Source organism: Corvus moneduloides, chromosome Z (genome assembly GCF_009650955.1).
Source record: "Corvus moneduloides isolate bCorMon1 chromosome Z, bCorMon1.pri, whole genome shotgun sequence".
Lineage (NCBI taxonomy): Eukaryota > Metazoa > Chordata > Aves > Passeriformes > Corvidae > Corvus > Corvus moneduloides.
In genome coordinates, this window is record NC_045511.1 from 26562055 (window position 1) to 26583184 (window position 21130).

Below are 21130 nucleotides of genomic sequence, written 5' to 3' on the forward strand. Positions count from 1 at the left end.
CCTACATTGTGATTACAGGAACCAGTTCAAAAGGCTGGTACTGCACTAGAGGAGATGAGTGATATATAGAAACATGGCACTTTGCTAATGCACATTCAGGTACCAACCAAGCACTTCCATTTCAAGCCACAGTGCTTATGTGGCACTTTCTTAGAACTGTCATTATCAAAGGCTCAGACTGATTCAGATGCTTACAATTCATCCAGTGGTGGCTATCTGCGGTCCTACTATAACCTGACCCAAAGACTTGATAGTCAGAGAAGTACATCAGCCAGACACTGGAAGACAAATTCCAGCATTACCCCAGCTGGAGTAGTCCTGAAGATGGGACATTTTGCTACCAACACAAGTGAATTCAGTCTCCTTGAGAGCTTGTTTTAATGGAAGTGATATCTAGGTACTAGAAAGATGAATTACTTGTCTGTAGAAAAGTCTTGTTAAAGTTAATAATAAGTCGTGTTAATAGTCATGCTTCGGCGAACACAGACCTAGCAGGAGGTTAGCAGAGCTGAGGGAGAAGGATGCACCACTGAGAGTGGACACAATGCAGAATTTATAGGCCACAAGGTCATTTGGCAGAACTCCCAAGATAAAGAAGTAAAAAAGCCAACACTCCAACTGGGTAAAAGGTAATTCTGGCAAGGGAAAAAGACTCAAGAAACCCACTGACTGACAGAAGAGAAAGACTGAGCATGCAGACTAATTAGCAAAAGAAGCAAGGGAATCATTTAACCAAGAGAAGATAGAATACTAATTAATATTAATTTTAATAAGAGAACTATGTAACTTGTAATGAATGAACATTAATGCCTTTGTTTGCTAAAATGTAGAAATAGTAAAAAGTTTGATAGCCTATGTGCTGGGTTTGTGGGTTTGCCACCCAGCACCCCTTCCTGTGCAGAACTGTAAATAAATCAAATACCTCAGCTCTGTACATGGATCAGCCTCTTGCATTAACAGGTGAAAGAATCCATTTTGGGACGACAGTCTTGGTGAACCAAATGGGAGAGCTAAAAAGCCTTTCCTGGATCATCTTCTTGTCCCTAGCTAAAGAGAAACAGATCAGAAAGGATTTGGACCAGTTTGACTGGAGACTCCATCAAATCCTCTCCAGTATTGAGGCAGTGAGCAGCTCAAAGGTGTAACACTCCAGAGGTATTTGAGCAAGGGAAAGTGGTGTGAATTTCTGGACTGGTGAGTATCAAATTTTATTTTGTTGTAATTGACCAGCAGGGTTGGTACTTGAAAACTTCAAGCTCTGTGTAAATTGGATAAGGAAGGTTTGGAACAGTAACTGTCACTACACAACAAAAACAATGTGTGAAAGAGGGGAGGGGTCCTCCTATCTTTGCTGCCATGAGGTCAGAGCAGCGTGTAACTAACAACAGGGGATCAGAACTGAGAAATAAATAAATAAATGCCTAGGCTTTAAAATTGTTACACACAAAACTGCATGATAGGAGACAGTGCTTGTCCTTTCTCTGATGACAAGGAGTCGGAGCAGAGAGTAAAAAATTATTTGTGTTGGAGGTCTGGACCTAAGGATAAAGAAATTGGGCAACTGGGTATTGGCAAACCAGACAGCAATGCCACCCTGTAGCCCTTGGGGTTTTATTTTGAAAAACTGGAGTAAGCTGGGGAAGATCCAATAACTAAAGATAAAATGAATAAATACTGTAATCAGTGGTGGATGCCTCGTAAGTCAGAGAATGGGGAAAATGGTTTGTTGCAGTTTTATCTTGGAGTTGATGTTTTACTGCTGACTTGGTAAATGGGATCAGTTTTGGTTTATGTTGATGGTTTATGACATTCTGTAGAGACCCAGGTATTCAGAAAAGGTGTATGTTGGAATGAGACACGCTGATACCAAGTACTAAGGAGAAATAGAAAAAGGCAAAGATTGTATGTTCCAGAGGGAATGAGGCAGAAGATGTGTGAATGTTAGTTCCCTCCTTTTCACACCATATAACATTAGAGTCGGGATGGATAAAGAGAATATGGATCAAAATAAAGAGCATATGGGAAGTAAGGATTTTAGTCCTGTTGCTGGCCAGACTCAGGGAAATAATCAACCAGTGATACAGGCATCTTTAAAACAAGCAACAAGGGTCTGCCAGGTTTTATACATGTCCTTTTTTATATTTTGTGTTTGTTGAATTGGAAGTGATCTGTTGGTTTGTACTGAGAGAGTCCTGAAGGAATGTATCAGCCTTTGGAAAGTGTTAACCGATAACCCCAACTGGGGGCATACTCAGGCTAGATTGATTACCATGTTGCTGTGGAAAGAAAAGAGACTGGCATTACAAAGGTGAAATAAGCAGAACAAGCAGGGGGCTTGGGGCCTGAAAGGCCCCTACTTTCCCTGCACAAACACACACACACTTTTGGTCTGAATCAATGTGATATTTGTAGGCAGTAAGGGTCATTGAAAAGATGCAAACATTATGATACTGGAGAATTTTTTACAATGAATGAGGAGACCAGGGAAAATATCAAGGAATCCCCAATAGACCCTCTAGTTCCAGTAAAACCAGAGAAACAATGAACTTTTGATAAATAGCAGAGCCACATATTCAGTAAAAACTGTCTGTAAGGGCTCAGTAAAGTTACAGCACTGATTTTTGGGGCAGTTCTATGGCCATTCCTACAACTCACAGAGTGGACAACTGGAGACACTAAACTGACTCATGAGTTTCTATATGCCAGAACGTCCCCGTCCTTTGTAGGACGAGATTTATTATGCAAGTTAAATGCTTGAGTTAGAAAGCTCTATATATCTCATAAGAAAAGGCACAGAAGGCTCAAATCTGTTTACTAATGACCCAGACCTCAGAGGAACAAGAGAGTCAGAAGGAACAGGATTTAAAAGCAATAAACCAAATAACTGTGGACAAATACTTATTTGACTGGTTTGGATTTAAAAGATGCTTTCTTTTGCATTTCAGTGGATAAGAAGAGCCAGACTCTCTCTCACACACCAGGTGAAGAACTTCAGACAACAGGAGGAAGCTTCGGAACCACAGTTTTCTTACTCTGAAATGTAAGGAATTCCTCTTTTTTTTACTTAATGCATCTAAAAATTGAGACTGATTCATCAAGTGATGAAGCAGAACAAAGCTACTCTAAACAGTGAACTATCAAAGATTTTGGAGAAAAAGGCATCTGTCTTAAGAGTTGTATGTACTGATTTTTTTTGCCAACATAGTCATAGCAACATATGCCCCTAGTGAGTCAATGTTGTGTCAACAACAAGGTTATTCTGCTAATAAAATTTAAGCCATTCCCCAAACAAAACAATTTATCCTACTAAAAAGATATTTGTTGTTAAATCAACAAAATTACATCTTGCTTTGATTGCATATATGTTAGCTAGGGATGTGATTCTTTTCCACTGTCATTTCCAATTTAAGAATAAAAGTAAAATTTCTCAAGCAGGACTGCCTCTTCTAGTAAGAATGTGAGCAGATGTAATGCTCTTACCAGATTCTAGCCTATTAATCTGCCAATACCCTCTGAATCACTAGATTGACTGATTTACTCATTTTTCAATTAAACAGAGTCAAAGCAGAAATGAGCAAAACTTTTGCAACTGTGTGAAACTGAAAACCTTGGCAGGACCATAGTTGATAGAAAGAGCAATTCCTACACAGTGAGTAATACCCAGCATGTCATACAGATAAAATAAATTCAGAGATGTGAAAGAGAAGCATGTGAGCAAGACAAGACAACCAAGAAACTGCAAGCTGACAGATCTGCAAAAAGGAAAGGACAATAGTGCTGACTGCTTCATCAGGATGACCATCATGGCTCAGAGAAGTTTAGTGCAAATTTGCATTATACTGGCATTGTACATCAAAATCTCATGTTCAGTTTGTCTTTTCCAAGGAATCAAAGTGAACTACCATATAATGAACTTTCTGTGGAAAATGGGTGGTTATTTTCCTCAGCAATGCCTCAGCGAAACAACTGATTTCAGATTCTCCATGGAGATTACCAGGGTCACACAGAAGAACATTATAAGGATCATCTATGAGTTCCTTCAACAGATCTTCCAACTATTTAGCAAAAATCCTCATGTTGATGCTTGGAATACAAGCAAGATTGAGAAATTCCAGAATGGAATTCATCATCAAATTGAAGAACTGGAAACATGTATGTCAGAAGAGCAATCAAAGGCAAGAAACACTTTTCAAACATGGATCCTAAAAAGCTCTACATACAGCATAAAAAAGTACTTTCAAAGAATCACCAATTTCCTAAAAGATAAGCAATACAGCCATTGTTCCTGGGAAGCAGTTCAAATGGAATTGAGAACATGTATTATAATTTTTGACAGTCTTTTGAAAAAAAAAACTACATAAAGAGGTAAAATCTTCTGTTTTGTTTCTTTTTAATAATACAGTAATTTCCCCCTTCTTGATAGGTTTTTCATTTCCACATTTTAATAATTTTCAAATTGATAGCTGGGGCTTGTTTTCAAACTTGTGCTCTAAGTTAAACCTGCAGAGTACTCAAATGAAAGGGTACTTGGTATCACTGCTTCTGTGGTAGACAAGCTCTTTAAGAATACAAGTGGATATTGCTCCTGTATTGTCTCTTTGCACTACAAAAAAAGGTTTTGTGGTCTTTACACATAATATAACAGTTGTTTTACAACCTGAAAAATCTACATGTGGACACTGCATAGATTTTATTTTTGCATTATTTCACTAATTCAGGAAAAAAGTACACGATGCAGACATGCATAAAGCAGACAGACCTTCCTGTAGTCTTGTACACCATGAAGATCCTAAATTGCAAAACAGATGAGAATTTAAGATGACCAAGACATCTTTAAACTAAAAAAATAATGATAGGTAGTCCTCCCAAACAAGAAAAGTCAATTACCAGCTTTGATTCTTATTTTACAAGTATAATTGTCTTCATAGCCTATGGAGATATATTTCTATTTCTCCAAATATATTTATATGGAGATATTATTATATTTATATATAATAAGAAATATATATTTTTATATATATGAGATATATAGATAGATTTATATACAGCTTTCTATACAGCATATTGAATAACTACAGCATAGATTTTCAGGACATGATTCACAAGACTATGTAAAATATGTACACATTCAATGTGCTTCAAGTTCATAAGCAGACAAAATTAATTTTAAAAGAACTACTGTATGAACACAGATATTAACAAATTTCTTCCATTCCTCTCCCATCTTTCTTTCCTTCATTCAGGCAGAACCAAGCAGTACAAGTTACCATCTTCATCAGTTTAACTGTTACTCAAGACACCTTGAATACCCTATGATCTCTGTACCACTCCCTATATATATTAGAAAACTGGATGACTTCTGACATGGATTTTTTCCACCTCATCTTCAAGCATATCTCATTCCTTATATATTTTTATCATAAATGGAATGTGTCCAATTGGAATCTAAGAAGAAAAGAGTTAATATATTTCTGTGCCTTCTGGAACTGGGGAAGAAAAAGGGACTATTTTGACAAAAAATTCCAATGTACTGTTACCGTTACCTGAGGACAGAATGTCAACATTTTGCTAAGAAGTTTGAGGGCTGGACTGTAACTCGGGTTGCCTTCCTTTCCTTTATTCAAATCAAATATGTATCTTAGGATCCCTCCCGACTTTGGGTGGAAAAAAAGAAAGGGAAACTTATTCTGCATGCAGCTATTGTAATGGAATGGTATCACTCCTTATTCCAGGAATGCAACAACAGGGTATTTACAACTGCCTAATTTTAGGCACCCAAATTAGACACTGGGCTAGGGAGATCAGGCCCACCCACTTTCCTCTCACATGCTCCTGCTTTACAGAGTCAGGGAGGAAAGAATGGGTTTCAGACTCCTGAATATAATTCTGCTTTCAATCACCAACAGAAGAGCTTAGTTCTTAACTGGCTGTATAGGGAACATAAGATCAGTTTGGCACATAGATAATGTTCCCAACTTCAATAATCAGTCTCTTTTATTAATTTAAACACTTGGCAACTATGTTGACACTTAAGTGACGTTTGATGTCTGCAAAATACGTTCAAGTACATTTAATTCTGATTTTTTTTTTTTAATTGCTGCTTTTAATGTGTGGTTACTGTGGGGAATTAACATAAACCAACTTTGGATACTAAACTCAAGGAAGGTGACGAACTGAAGCCCATGACCTTGAGGTTTCCCTATGCATAATGTATCAGGCAAGATGATGTAAGGTTGTACCAGTGTACCTATATTTATATTGTGCTTTCTGTGCTCTGTTCTGCACTTGGATTCCAGTCTCTAAAATGTCAGGAGTCAGCAGAAGCTTCAGCAGATACCACTGGTAACAACCTTGCAGAGTCTACTGGATTCCAACTGGATTCTATCAGTTCTTCATGGGATCACAGCACGTTTTGGTTAGGTAATGACAGCACCATGACCTAAAAAAAGCCCATCCTTGGACAGTGTGGAAACATTCACTTCCTTCATCTGTTCTTCTGGGAAGGTACTTCCATCAATATAAAATAGATAATGCCTATTTACTCATGAATTCCCTATTGTCAGTTGTGACTCACACTCCCAAAATGCAGGCTAGCTGGGTTTTTTTTGAAAGGGGGAAATAGAGACCTCATTAGATGCAAATTTGGGGTATCCAGGTAAGCTTACCTAACTGATATCAGCTAAGCATTTATAGGGAACACAGTTGTTTAAGAACTGCCTATGCTAGCTCTCTGTAAAAAACCTGTGCTTTTACAAGTTAAAGTTAACTGTGTCTTATGGAAGAAAAAAGAATAACTGTAACCAATACTTTTTTCACATTTCTTACCTGGAATTCAGTCTTAACCCTCCATGACAAACCAATACGCAACTTTCTACTCCTGTGGAAAGAGTTGCATTTTCTGAAACTGAATATGGTCTTCTACTATTTGAAGTCAAATAACTAAGTCTTGACTTTTTTTCCTTACATGAGTACTTAAAAATTAAGTACTGAATGTTTCTATGAAAAATTCTAGACTACTGTTTTACACATAACTCTTACGATTAAACTTTTTTGTAACTTTTTATGACTGCTGTAACTGGAGACCAAAAGAAACAAAACCACATCTGTTTGTTCAGGTTTTTTTAGTGTATTGGCTTTGATATCCCTGTGAATAGACATCACTTCAATGTCTACCTTAATCAAGCACTCTAATACCATGCCAGTGGGTATAAGAACAAAAGGGGGTGGGCTGGGAGAAAGACACTAAAATGGGAAAGTGAAAATAGTATTCTATCATTCTTAGAATTAGTAACAATTTCACAGCCACTTAATTTCTTTTAAGAAAAAACCAATTGACTACATTTCAAGATCCTCTTGATTTTTCTCCTGGCTAAAAGCAGAAAAAGTGAAAGTTCATATTCTGCAGGGAAGCACCACCTGAAACGATCACTGCTAACATTTGTACCATATTGTACTGATCAGTGAAAGGCTGTACTACTTTGAAATACAGATAGTTGTGAGCTGGAAAAGATAAATTGCAATTCTCCCAAGATGAAGAGCTGAAGTAAGGAATGAATTACCAAAGGGCAGGAAATCAGCACCCAGTCACACTTTTCCAGTTTCAGCACACTGGAAGTACCACCCAGTCAAGGCCTGGTATCAGGGCTCATGAAGCTGCTTTAAACACCTGTTCATCACCCTCTCCAGTCACTGGTTCAGAGACTGCACTCATCTATCTGCTAGAATTTGCTTTAAAACTTTAGAGCTGCATATTTTTTTTGGTTTTTGTATGCCCCAATGGTAGTAAGTACTAAATCACAAAAACAAAAATCCAAGACTATTGTTCACTACAGTGGAAAGAGAGTTATTTTTAAGATGGAAGTGGTCATCTACTACCAAGCACCTGGATATACTGCATGATACTATCCACAGAATTTACTAAAGTCTTTCTGGATTAAAAACCTGCATTTCTGTCAGCATAAGGATATGTGGAATCTTCAGAATAAAAAATCAAAAATAAAAAATATTTTTTTATTTGATTGTATTGGTGTGGTAAGCAAATGCCCTCAACAGCAGAAGCGGCACATGTCCTAAATTAAAACTGTCAACAGATTTCCTAGATCAAACAGATCTTACAAACTCTTGGCCAAAGAGCCCCCTGCTCTTAAAAAGTGTGTTCCCATTAAGCTACTTGATTAGCCTAAGTCCCCTTTTATCTTTCCAGGGTAAATCAAACAACACTGATGGTACACAAGACAGGATGATCCAGTTTTACATCCTTTCTTCCTCCCTTTCCCTCTTTCCAATCTCACATCCTTGTCCTGCTTTAATACTTTTTGAATCTTTTCCTGAGCCCATCAGACCAACAGAAAATTATCCAAAATATCTAAACAAGTTAAATCCATACTTTTGTTCAAAGGTAAAGATTTAAAATCAGGGAAGAACACCCATTGCATTTGAGAACCAGCACAAAAGAGAAAGGGGAGTGTGGTGATGCCTTTTCCTGGTCTTAAAATCAAGAGTCATACACGGTTAGAAGAGGAAAAGGGATTTTACCTTGGTATTTATTTTAAGGATCCTCAGGTGCACACGTCCAGGTCATGTGCATCAAAATGCACCCTACCGAAATGCCCACCCCAAAGGATCAGGTATAACATTATAGGTTTTACTAATTAGCATATCTATCAAAGATTCCCCAATGAGAGGCTCAAGTGAGCCCCCCTCCCCAAGGAACCTTCCCCTGGATGGTTCTATCTTGGTTTACAGAATGTGTTCTGGAGAGGACCTTGGGGTCTGGGGCACACTGATCCCTGGCTACGAAGCTTCTAAAATGCTTAGTCTCTCAGTTTGACAAACAAGTCCAAGAATGTAGGCAAAAAGCACTAGGAATACAGAAGTCGTAAAAAGGTATAACAGGGGTATAAAAGAAAAGGCAAAAATCTTCATGACATCAGTGGCAGCAAGACTGGGTAACAAGAACAGTGACCAAAACATCCTCTGCTTTCCTTGTCTGGTCCAAATGCCTTTAAAAGAACCTCTCAGTTACTCTGTGCATAACTGATTAACTGATCTTCAGCCATACCTGTAGTTCATTGTAAGTATTTCTCCTTTAATATACTAATATACTAATTACCCATCACCAGAACACTTTAGTGGAATAGTATGGTGTAAATTTCTCTGGAAATAAATCTACTTCTAGAGTACATAGTTTAAAATTCCAGTTATATTTTACTCATTTTAGGTTTCTCTGTCTATCTTATCTGGACAGTCCTTGCCTAAGTCCCTGGCTCAGAACAGGCTCACAAGACACTCATCTATCTGTCAAAGGTACTACTGAAGCATCTAATCCTGAGATAATACCCTAAAACAGAAGAATGAAAATAACATTGTGTTTTGACTAAAAAATATTCCATCTGAAATCTCAGTTTACCTAACGACTGATAAAGACTAAATATAAAACAAAGACCAGTACCATGTACTGGTTTTTCCTGTAACATTTTTAAACAACTGCTATTCCAAATGACTCTGTGATCCTTGTTCCCAGGGCACTTGGACCTCTCTGCTTCTCTCTGTTTCTATTACAGAGCGCAAGGACTTTCCCCAGGGACCTAAAAATGCCAAGTATTTTGCTGGCAGTTAATAAAGAATATTTTTCAGGAGAGAAACACCAGCAAAGAACCTGAAGTGATCTGGTCCAGTCCCAAGTCTCACATCACTCACTAAGGCGTTCTAAGCAGCACCAGCTACTACACCAACACACCAGCAAACTGTATAAAATCATCATTCCAAGAGGCTGGATGCCAAGCAACATCATGCTATTCTGCACTCACCTCCTTTTCTCTTTAGCACTTTCTGGAACTCAGTATTGCTTGACTGTACTCTACCTTGTACTCCTTTTCTTTCTTTCTTTCTACCCTACACCCCTCTTTCAGATGTGCATATTCTCTGTCAAAAAAAACCACAAACAAAAAACCACAACAAAACAGTTTCCTTCTTCTGATGTTTTTGGTTTTTTTTTTTGGTGTGGTTTGGTTTTTTGTTATGTGGGGTTTTTTTTGTGTTCCAGGAATGCTCTTTTCTGTGTCCCACGGAGCAGGGAAGCACAACTGTCACAACTATTGGTCCACTCAGAGAAGTTTGCAAATCTTGAATAACATGCTTTGCTGTGGAAAAGAGGGAAACAGGCTCTTCTCTTTCTACTGCAGTGCAACCAGTCCATAAAATTTCAAGTTAGGTATGTCCAGAAGATTGTCTCACAAGTATCGCCCATTAAATACATATTATATCTGTGTGTAAAATACAGATGGCTTGGAGAACAGAAGTAATCCCGCTGCCTATTCAAGAAATTACTGAAATCTAATCAGGGGTGGGAAGGGTCCTCAAACACCTCTGTCCTTTTGATAATCATACATGAATAAAATATTCAATCAGAATATTTTATTTATGAAAGCTGTCCACAACCAGCCCCAGAACAGGCTGATTTGACCATCAAATGGGAGCAAGAAGGCCTCTACATCTTCAAATGCCACCTGGCAGCAGTCTTGCCAGAAGACAGATGATCTGCAGGGTCAATCAGCTTCAAGCAGGACTCTGCAGGAGCCTCTGCTAACCAGGGCCGCTCTGTACTTGCACCACAGTTCTTCTCTTTTAACTCAACAGGGAGGTACCTCTAGGGCTTGCGAGTCCTTGCACTGGCAAGTACTCATTTCTCCATGACAAACCCTGGGTCAGTCTCTGAGAAGCCAGCTGTCAGGCTGTCACACTGTGATTGCAAAGACTTGCAGGGATTTCAAACACTGTGTTCCACTAGGGAACAAGGAGTTTAACACAAACCATTTTTCCTTGAGTAACCTTGCAAACTAAAAGTAAAATCCAGCACCCTGAACCTCTGTTTCCACAACTAAAAGACCTGGCAGATCAGCTGCACGGCAGGTTTCTTGAAACACTAACTTCGCCCACAGCATTAAAGAAAGTGCAGAAAAATTGCCATTTTCAAGAGGCTGTGTCTCAGCGTTTGCTGAGAAGACAAGCTCCCGGCTGAATCTCCCATCCCTTTGCTCAATACGGTTACAACAGGAGCAGCACGCAGGGCTCCGGACCTCGCCTCCCTGCGCCAGAGCACAGTGCAGCGAGGCGGCGAGAGCTCTGCGCCCAGCCGGGCCCAGCTCGTCCCTCCCGCTGTCGGGCACCCGCCGTGGGCAACAGGTCCAAGACAGCCCGCGGTTCCCGCGCAGCACCGAGCCGGCTCCTGAAGCTCTGGAGGAAGCACGCAGCGACCTACCTCTGAGACGGGACGGGGAGAGGGAAAGGGAAACGAACAAATAAACAAACAAAAAACCCACAAAAAATAAAAGGAAAGAGGAGCACTTGGGAAAGCGCACCTTCGCGCGGGCTGTAGCCCAGCGGCTGCTGCTCGGAGCGAAGCGCGCTCACTAGCACCGTCCCGTCCTCTCAGGCAGCATCCAGCACCTGTCATTCCGGCCGGGACCAGGGGCTGGTTCCGCCCCCCGCCCGCGCCTGCCGAAGGACGAGGCTCGGGGCCGCCACGGCAGTGCGGCTGCGGGAGCAGGAGCTCCTCCCGGCGGGGCGGGCACCGGCCGAGCCCCCGCGCACGGCAGTCCCCGCGGGATAGGGAGGAACTGGGCAGGGCTGTCACCTCCGCTCGGACCGAGCGCAGCGGAGAGCGTGCGGCCAGCTGCCGCGCCGCACACGCGTCCCACTCACGGCGGGAAGTTTGTAGGCGGTGGCACCGACCCTACCCTCGCGTGCCCCGCCCTGACCCATCGCAACCGCCCCCGCCTTACCTCGCACCCCTCTGGGCGCTGCCACCGCCCTTCCAGGTGCCTTCCTCGACTGAGGGCCGGGAAAAGAACGCGACAGCCTGGCTTGGCTTTCCCGCGTACCGTCGGCTCGGCTCGGCTCGGCTCGGCTCGGCTCGGCTCGGCTCGGCTCGGCTCGGCTCGGCCCGCCTCCCCGGGCGCCACCCCCGTCAGCCCCGGGTCCCCGCGCTCCGCGCGGCCCTCCCGCGGCGTAGGACGCCCCCTCGCGGGCGTTGTGCCCCTGCCCGTACTCGGGGGATCCCGGGTCCAGCGCGCCCCGCGGCCCCAGCACACACTGCCCCAGCACACTCTGCCCCAGCACACACTGCCCCAGCACACTCTGCCCCAGCACACACCGTCCGGCCCCAGCACACACTGCCCCAGCACACACTGCCCCAGCACACTCTGCCCCAGCACACACCGTCCGGCCCCAGCACACACTGCCCCAGCACACACCGCCCCAGCACACACCGCCCCAGCACACACTGCCCCAGCACACTCTGCCCCAGCACACACTGCTCCAGCACACTCTGCCCCAGCACACACTGCCCCAGCACACACCGCCCCAGCACACACCGCCCCAGCACACACTGCCCCAGCACACACTGCCCCAGCACACTCTGCCCCAGCACACACCGCCCCAGCACACACTGCCCCAGCACACACTGCCCCAGCACACTCTGCCCCAGCACACACCGTCCGGCCCCAGCACACACTGCCCCAGCACACTCTGCCCCAGCACACGCCGTCCGGCCCCAGCACACTCTGCCCCAGCACACACTGCCCCAGCACACACTGCCCCAGCACACTCTGCCCCAGCACACACCGTCCGGCCCCAGCACACACTGCCCCAGCACACACCGCCCCAGCACACACCGCCCCAGCACACACTGCCCCAGCACACACCGTCCGGCCCCAGCACACACTGCCCCAGCACACTCTGCCCCAGCACACACTGCCCCAGCACACACCGTCCGGCCCCAGCACACACTGCCCCAGCACACTCTGCCCCAGCACACACTGCCCCAGCACACACTGCCCCAGCACACTCTGCCCCAGCACACACCGTCCGGCCCCAGCACACACTGCCCCAGCACACTCTGCCCCAGCACACACTGCCCCAGCACACACTGCCCCAGCACACACTGCCCCAGCACACTCTGCCCCAGCACACGCCGTCCGGCCCCAGCACACACTGCCCCAGCACACACCGTCCGGCCCCAGCACACACTGCCCCAGCACACACCGTCCGGCCCCAGCACACACTGCCCCAGCACACACTGCCCCAGCACACTCTGCCCCAGCACACACTGCCCCAGCACACACTGCCCCAGCACACACCGTCCGGCCCCAGCACACACTGCCCCAGCACACACCGCCCCAGCACACTCTGCCCCAGCACACACTGCCCCAGCACACACCGTCCGGCCCCAGCACACACTGCCCCAGCACACACCGTCCCAGCACACACTGCCCCAGCACACACCGTCCCAGCACACATTGTCCGGCCCCAGCACACACTCTCCCAGCACACACTGTCCCAGCACACACTGTCTGGCCCCAGCACACTCTGCCCCAGCACACACGGTCCTGCCCGAGGATAAGCTCGTGCCCCATGGAATCACAGAGGATCCTCAGTTGGGAGGGACCCATCAGAATCATAAAGTCCAGCTCCCGGTCCTGCAAAAGATGTCGCCAAGAGTCACAGCATGTACCTGAGAGCTTTGTCCAAATGCTTCTGTCAGGCTCAGTGCTGCGACCACTTCCCTGGGGAGCCTGTTTCCAGGGCCCAACCACCTTCACTGGGTGAAGAACCTTTTCCTGATATCCAACTTAAACCTTCCCTGACACAATTTCAAGCCATTCCCTCGGGTCCTGTCACTGTCACCACAGAGAAGAGATCAGTGCCTGCCCCTCCTCTTCCCCTCACAAGGAAGTTGTAACTGCAGTGAAGTCTCCCCTCTGTCTCCTCTCCTCCAGGCTGAACTGACCAAGTGACCTCAGCCACTCCTCACACAGCTTCCCCTCAAGGCCCTTCACCATCTTCGTGACCCTGCTTTACACCCTCTCTAATGGATCTATATCTTCCATCATGGCACCCAGAACTGCACACAAGGACTCAAGATGAGGCTGCCCCAGTGCAGAGGAGAGCAGGACAATTACTTCCCACAGCTTCTGGGAAGAGGCCTAATCCCATCCCATACTGCACAGAGTTGGGAGAAAACTTAAGCTCAGTTTAGGCAACAAATGTGAAACTTTGACCTATTGTGGAACCTGTAGCAATAACAGGAAAACCTCAGCCCCATGACCCTCCTTCACAGGGCTCCTTGCAGATACAGTACTCTGGAGGAGTTTGCCTTCCACAGCACCATCCCAGCTGATGTGGTAGTCATCAGCATAGACCATGGATCACAGACCCTTATCTCAGGGTTGCCAGATAGAATAAATAACAGTATCCATGTTACTGTTGTATCAGCTAATGAGATTTTTGGTTTTTCTAACCCATGGCATTTGCGGGAGTAGGTTGATACACAGCCATCTGTATAGCAATACTCACCTTTGCAGTTATGTTGAATTGATTGTCACAGTAGGGAAAAAACCCAACGATAACACACATTCTCCCAGTTCACTATATATATACAGCCTGGACAAAAAGTTCTTTCTTTTTCATGCCTACAAAGATTTCTTACACCTTCCCATCTGACCCATCTTTTCCACAGACAAAAAGAGGCAGGAGGTGGGAGGAAAGAGACAGAATAACAGCAGAGACCCATTTCACTGACACCCAACTAAAAATAAGGTGGTTATATGCCAAACTCTCTGTTCTTAAGTGGAAAAATTTCAAACTCAACGGCAATGCTGAATGAGTTTGGGAAATCCTGTTTTCACTGAGTGAACAAAACCCAAATTCCCCTCTTTTCAAGCAGCAGAGAGCCACAAGGATACAGCCTGACAAAGATGCAAGACAGTCATGCAAAACTGAAGGTGTTCTGCGAACAGAAGCAGTGTGGCAGACATTGACAAAGAACTGCCCACTTTACAGGTTTGCAGAAAATAACAGCAAATCAAGGTTTGTTGAAGAATATTGGGCCTCCTTTCCCACTGTCAAAGGCAAAGAAGGTGGCCTCTTGCCTTGCTGTACTGTCACAGAAGGGCTCAACTTCTGTCTCTCTTCAAATGGGAGACAGTGAGGCAGCAGCTTCCATGTGGCAAAGCAGAACCTAAGGTGGCCAGAGGGAAGGACTGAATCTGTGGCCTGTAAGGCGAGAGCTTGGATTAGGTACTACTGGCTGCCAAACCAGAGAAGAAAAGCTGAATGGGTACCTACGAAGCTGCCAGCATGTTGTGACTGGGGTGGGAGTTTGGGTTGCTTGGAAAGAAATACTCTGTTGTGACTGATTAACTTCTATTTCCACACATGTGCAAATAAAGAGAGTGGAAGTAACCCTTGCACCTTCACAAACACAGTAAGAAAAGCCTGAAAAGTGACCCTTTTGGAAACAATTTTTTAGGTTTTTTGTGGCAGCCATTAGGTGTTTCTCACAAAGATATCTGAACAAATAGCAGTAGAAATAATCTTTCTGATAGCACTAATGTTTAAGCAGGTTTAAGCCACTGGTAGGACTGCTTTTTTATATCATTACCAATTCCCTGCTTTCAGGCAGTGAGTCAATTCTTTTTCCTGCCCTACAGCCAGGTTTGACACTGACGTTACTGTGTTCCATATCCCTCTGTACAAAATTAAAGACAATAAAACATGCATACAGAGAGTTTGTGAGATCACAGCCCTAAGAAGGAGTAGGTTAAAAAAAAGAAAATGCCAAACCCAAAATTTCCTAAGTCATTTGGAAAGACCTAAACATAATACTAGGACAATTGCAGGTCAAAAAACAGTAACACAGTAAAATAATATTCAGACAAGTTCCCTGGGAAAACAACTGGACAAACAAAACAAGTTACTGTCTTCCCATTATCCCCAAAAGTCAAAAGTTTGCATCCCTCTAAATGCTCCATGGAAAGATGTTTCAAAAATGCAGTAGGTATAGTTGACAAGATCCATTTGGTCATATACACTCAAACAGGGACAGACAGTGCCTTTGAGGACAGCATTCTGTTTTCTGTGATTTATAATCATTAAAACATATCAAGAACCTGCAAGCTTTGCTTAGGAAGAACCTATTTTTGGTGACTGAAGAAGAGCCCAGAAAGGACAAACTTCAGACACAATTCTTTTCCTGAACTTCAATTCACAAATGCTTTATTTTCTAACCATCACAAATGACTAGAGTGCTTAAAAGCACATCAAGGACAGCTGACTTTCTGTACAGAAAGATGCCTGCCTCTCCCTTCTCTGTAGTCATGTTGCACTCTGGATCATTGCCATCGCTACATTCACCAGTGTGCTTGATGGAAGTTGCTCCTTTGCTGCTGGGAGAGAAGCCAGAAACCAGGACTGCAAACCCAATCAGTCAATTTACTTCAGCTGAGTTTAACCAGGAATCAATTCAGTCATCTATGCCCTATTATTCTAAGCTCATGCAGCAAAGACATTAAAGTCAAGGCTCTGTCCTCTTCCTACCACATAAAATACACAGCTCAAAAAAAGAAGAAAAGAAAAAAGGTAGGTCTTCAGATTAATTGTTGTCAGTACAAGCAAACTGAAATGCAATTTAATACAGCATCAAATGGTTGAGGACTGCTTAGTCTCTTCCACTGTTGGGAATACAGAATGGAGAATTACACAGATTGGACAAATCACATTGGTGTTAAAATTTGAACTAGTATGAACAACACACTGTGATGTTGCTGTTTGGTGCTAGGTGTGTTTGGATGCTCTGAAAGAATCAAAATTTTGTAAGTGGAGCTTACAAGGGTTATTTTCACTTGGCTCTTCTCTGCCTGTTTTTTGTATTGTTTTGGGGTCTTGTGCCTGGTAGGACTAAATTCACATTGTCTCCTTGGGAGATCACAAACTTTGTGTACAGCTCTTTGTCTACCCTGACATAAATACGCATAGGATTTGCTGGAACAAAATTTTTTTATATCTTTATCCCTTAACTGATTTTACAAAAATAGCTAGAAAAATCAAAGTTGAAATGAGGTCAATGGGAAGAATACAAACATATATGTTACCAAGATGCTATCATAAACTCTGTTTTCTTGGGAAAGAAGGATAAAGTTAGAGCCTACCTCATCCTCCTTCCTTTTTCAAATGGCCAGCTTATGGTTTTGATTTGAGTCTACAAAAAATTGCTGTGGCTTTGTTAAACCCAATTTAAACTTGAAGATAATTTTTGCTACAAACTTGAAAGAAATTTTACTCCATTCTACATCCAACTTACTAGTTTCATTTTATGTCAAAGCCCTGAATCAGCTGTTCAGTCCAGGTGGTGACACCAGATTGGCCTCTGCCTGTTGCAATACCCACCTGGACTCAAGCAGGGCCAGATACACAAGCACAAAGCACACAACAATGGTTAGAAGGCATTTTCTACCTCAGCCCTTTAGGTACCCTTTGTATCTGTAGAGATCTTCTTCTATATTAATCTCTAAGATTAGTGTTTTCCTTTTTCAACACCAGCATGACGTAGCTTCCCTGTGTTATTTGTAGAAAAATGATAAACCTAAAAAATTGAAAGCAGAAAAAAACCCCAACACATACAGACAACCAATCAATGAAATTCTAAATAGGTTCAAGCCACAATGTATGCAAAGCTAAATATACTTTCTATAGGATTTTACCTCCCTACACTCCTTTCAGTTGGAGGGTACTTCATGTCAGTATCCATCACAGTTGACTCAAGATTCTAACAGCTCTTCACTGTTCACAGCATGACCACGCTGTACATGCTGCTGAGTTCTGACTTAACTCCACCTTACTACATGGTGAAAGCCTGTTGTCATAAAGACATGTTCAACACCCGAGTGCTCCTTCACAGTATATTATGTCCTTCACACCATACTGTATTCTTGAAATTCCTATGTATGGCACAGATCTAGCACAGTTACTTCTCAGATAGTTCTAGAAACATGCAGAGTGTTGACCAGCCCAGGCAAGGCAGTCATTTGGGCTGCGAACAGCTGTGGCTGCACTGCTGACATGGGCTGAAGGCAAGAGGATGCTGGTGTTGCTGAGGGAGTGCCTGAAGTACAGTGATGAAAGAACTGTTCTCTTGGGAGCTGGTACCACCACAATATGGCATGTACCTGCTGCAAAAAAAAAAAAGTATCTCTTCCACACATTCATCACTAGCTCTATTTCTAGCCCCTAGCCACCCTCTAGGGATGGCCAGAACAACTTAAGCCCAAAAGCATGGTGTCCAACTCCAATTCATGTCGGACAGATAGACAATTTACCTTCCCTACCACACATGTGCTCCTGTGATTACACACTTATGGGTCACTTATGGAGCATCCAGAGATGGCTCCTTATTTATAATGGCTTCTCCTTGCAACCTGAATTCATCATTCTCAGAACTGCCAAGAGGCAGGTAATGAATAGGGAAGGTAAAGAATCCCAAATAAAGCCATTTGATGACCCCACAACAGCTTTATTAGGTTTAGAATCCTTTTTTTGTTGGTGTTGGCCAGAGCTTATGATAATCCTGTCAAAAGCCTATTTTTTGGTTCAGTTATTCAGAAAGACAGCTATTCCCTCTACTGATTGTTCTGATAATTCTAGCTGCCCATAGAAAAATTCATTTCCAGCAACTAAATGGCATCAGCAACAACTTTTGGCGGCCTCGTTGTGGTGGTGCCAGAGGCCTAAGCATGTTCTGCTGCACATGTGCTGTTGGTTGCCTGCCTTTATTCCAGCTCTGTCACAACTGCCTTGAGAACTGATTATGTGTCTGGGCTGAAAATTTGGTGAGGAGAGAAGAAGAACGTTTATCCGAGGTTGGACACTGGCACTAACCTGTGGGTTGGGTGGTCAGAGGCAGTTATTTCTGTCAAGACCCATGGCAGTGTCTCATGGAAGGAGTCATGTTTTTTTGGAAAAGCAGGTGAACGGCAGTGGACTAAATTTGCTAGTGGTTTCACGAGTGAAAGAGAAATCCTGCTGAGGTCAAAAGACTAGCATGAATCATCTTGTTTCCTTTGCTAATTGCCTGTTTCTGCTCATCTGCGGGATATTCTCACGGTGTTCTGTGGCTGAAAACTGAAGGAGAGAGGCAGAGACCTGTGTATCTCTACACTAATGGAATCTCTTTGATGTTTGCTAAGCAGTGTGAGTGATGCTAAAATTAAGGAGAAAACACCTAGGAGTACCTAGAGGGAAAAGTCAACATGTGCCCAAATTAGTAACCTCGCTTTTGCATTAAGGTAACTTTCCTAGAACTCTCCAAAGCAAAATATAACCCGTCTGCTGGCAATAGGTATCACCCTCCTGATTTTATTGTGAAGTGCATGGAAACAAGTTTTACCCAATTTTAGCAGCATGAACTAGGAAAATCTTCTGCTTCTAGAATGAAAATATTTTATGTTTTATATGAAGGCGACCAAGAGTGGAACTCAGTGCCCTTTGTCCCTCTGAGATTAGAGAATTGTTTGCCACTCCTACCTGAAAAAAGTAAACAGCAAAATTCAGTCACTGTTTCCTCTGACTCAAACATGGCTCAAGGTTTCTCTCAGGACAATGGTTATATTCAAGATGCTCTCTGAACTTACTTCTGCTTTCCTAATGACAACATCTCTTTAGGATTTTTTTTCCAAAAATGTGTGGATCAGAAAGTGCTATAATCTTAGTGTATTTTGACAAAATGTAAGTCCCCTCCTTATGGTTTTTTGGGGGTTTGTTTGGTTGATTTGGTTTTGTGGGGTTTTTTTGGTGTTTTTTTTTTAATCTTTGCTTCCTCTCTCCTATCAACAGCAGGAAGAATGCTTTTCTGGAACTAAAGCCAGAATTTTATCTCCTCCTGGGATTGCTATAACTATTATTGTAACACGAAGGGGCTTGGGACTCTATCAGGTCCACAAAGCACACACTGGTTCAGTTTCTGCTCCACTAAGAGCTGTTTGATGAAAGATTTTGTTTTCAACCACTCAAAGCACATTACAGAAAAGGCACGGTCAAAAACAGCTTTCCCCAATGATTCCGTATAGTTGAAGGTTATCTCTCCAACAGGTGAAAATCATTATATCCTTTAGAGCACCAGACAGGACAGCCTGGATGCTTGGTCAGCCTGAGGAGACCAGCTGAACTGAGCCCTGTGCAGAGGAACCCTCTTCTTCAGCCATTGCTCCAACATTTTGCAAGAGGACACCAATGCACAACGACCTCCTCAGGAGAGGAAGCAGGTTTCATCAAATATCAAACAAGCTTATATACTCACCCAGGCCCAGCCTACTTACCAGCATTTACTACAGTAGGAAATGAATAAGAGAAATGCTCTGCTTAACATAGGATGCACATAGGTAAAAGAAAGATACAGCTACAATCCTATGGAGAGGCAAGAGGAATATCACTCAGAATCTAGCCTGGTTCCTTCCAGCTGTACAAGAGCTACTTAAAATACATTGCTAAGCAGGGCAACTACTAGATCTGCCTTCAAGTTTTCTCCTGACCTATTTTCCCTCCACTCTTAGAAGCCCCCCATGGAACTTCTCATCTCCTGCTTAAAGCTACCATGATCCCTCCTCCATCTGTGCTTACAGCAGATCATCAAAGGATCATATGTAGAGTCCTGCAAACTGCCCTCTTTTCCCCAGTTCCCAGTGATCCCAGTATTTATTAGAGAAGCTATATCCCTTTTTGAACACACTCTGAATTATTTTTCATGAAAAATCCATTCAGTCCATGTTGTATTAGCCTGGCCTGCCATTATGGGGCAAATACCTTAGGAAAGGAAGAAAAATATGAGAACAGTACAGAATTTCACTACTCTTTAAATATTGCAACCACATTTTGAAGGGAGACCCACCATAAACCAATGTCTGCCATGCTTTGTCACTAAATACTTGACAACAAATAGGGGGTACAGGAAAGTTCATAGTGTTTCTTGCATGACGTGTTATGAATGACACATCAGAATAGTTTGGGTATGAACATACACTTTAAAATATACCCCTCCCCACAATGGTAAATACTTTTGCTTAGCACTTAACCTTACCTGATGAGTGTTGACATAGCATTTTAAAACTTTACAGAAAGATGTACCTGCAACTGGAAAAGCTGTGGATTAATGCTGTTTCAGATTCTGGCTGGCCTATTCCCTATGTAGCCTTAATCTCTCCTTCTATTTAATGACACCATTTGGACATTAAAACTAATTTGGAACCTGGTAGCTCACTTAAGTGGGACTGTGTGACAGGAGAGCATTACACTGCTGCTC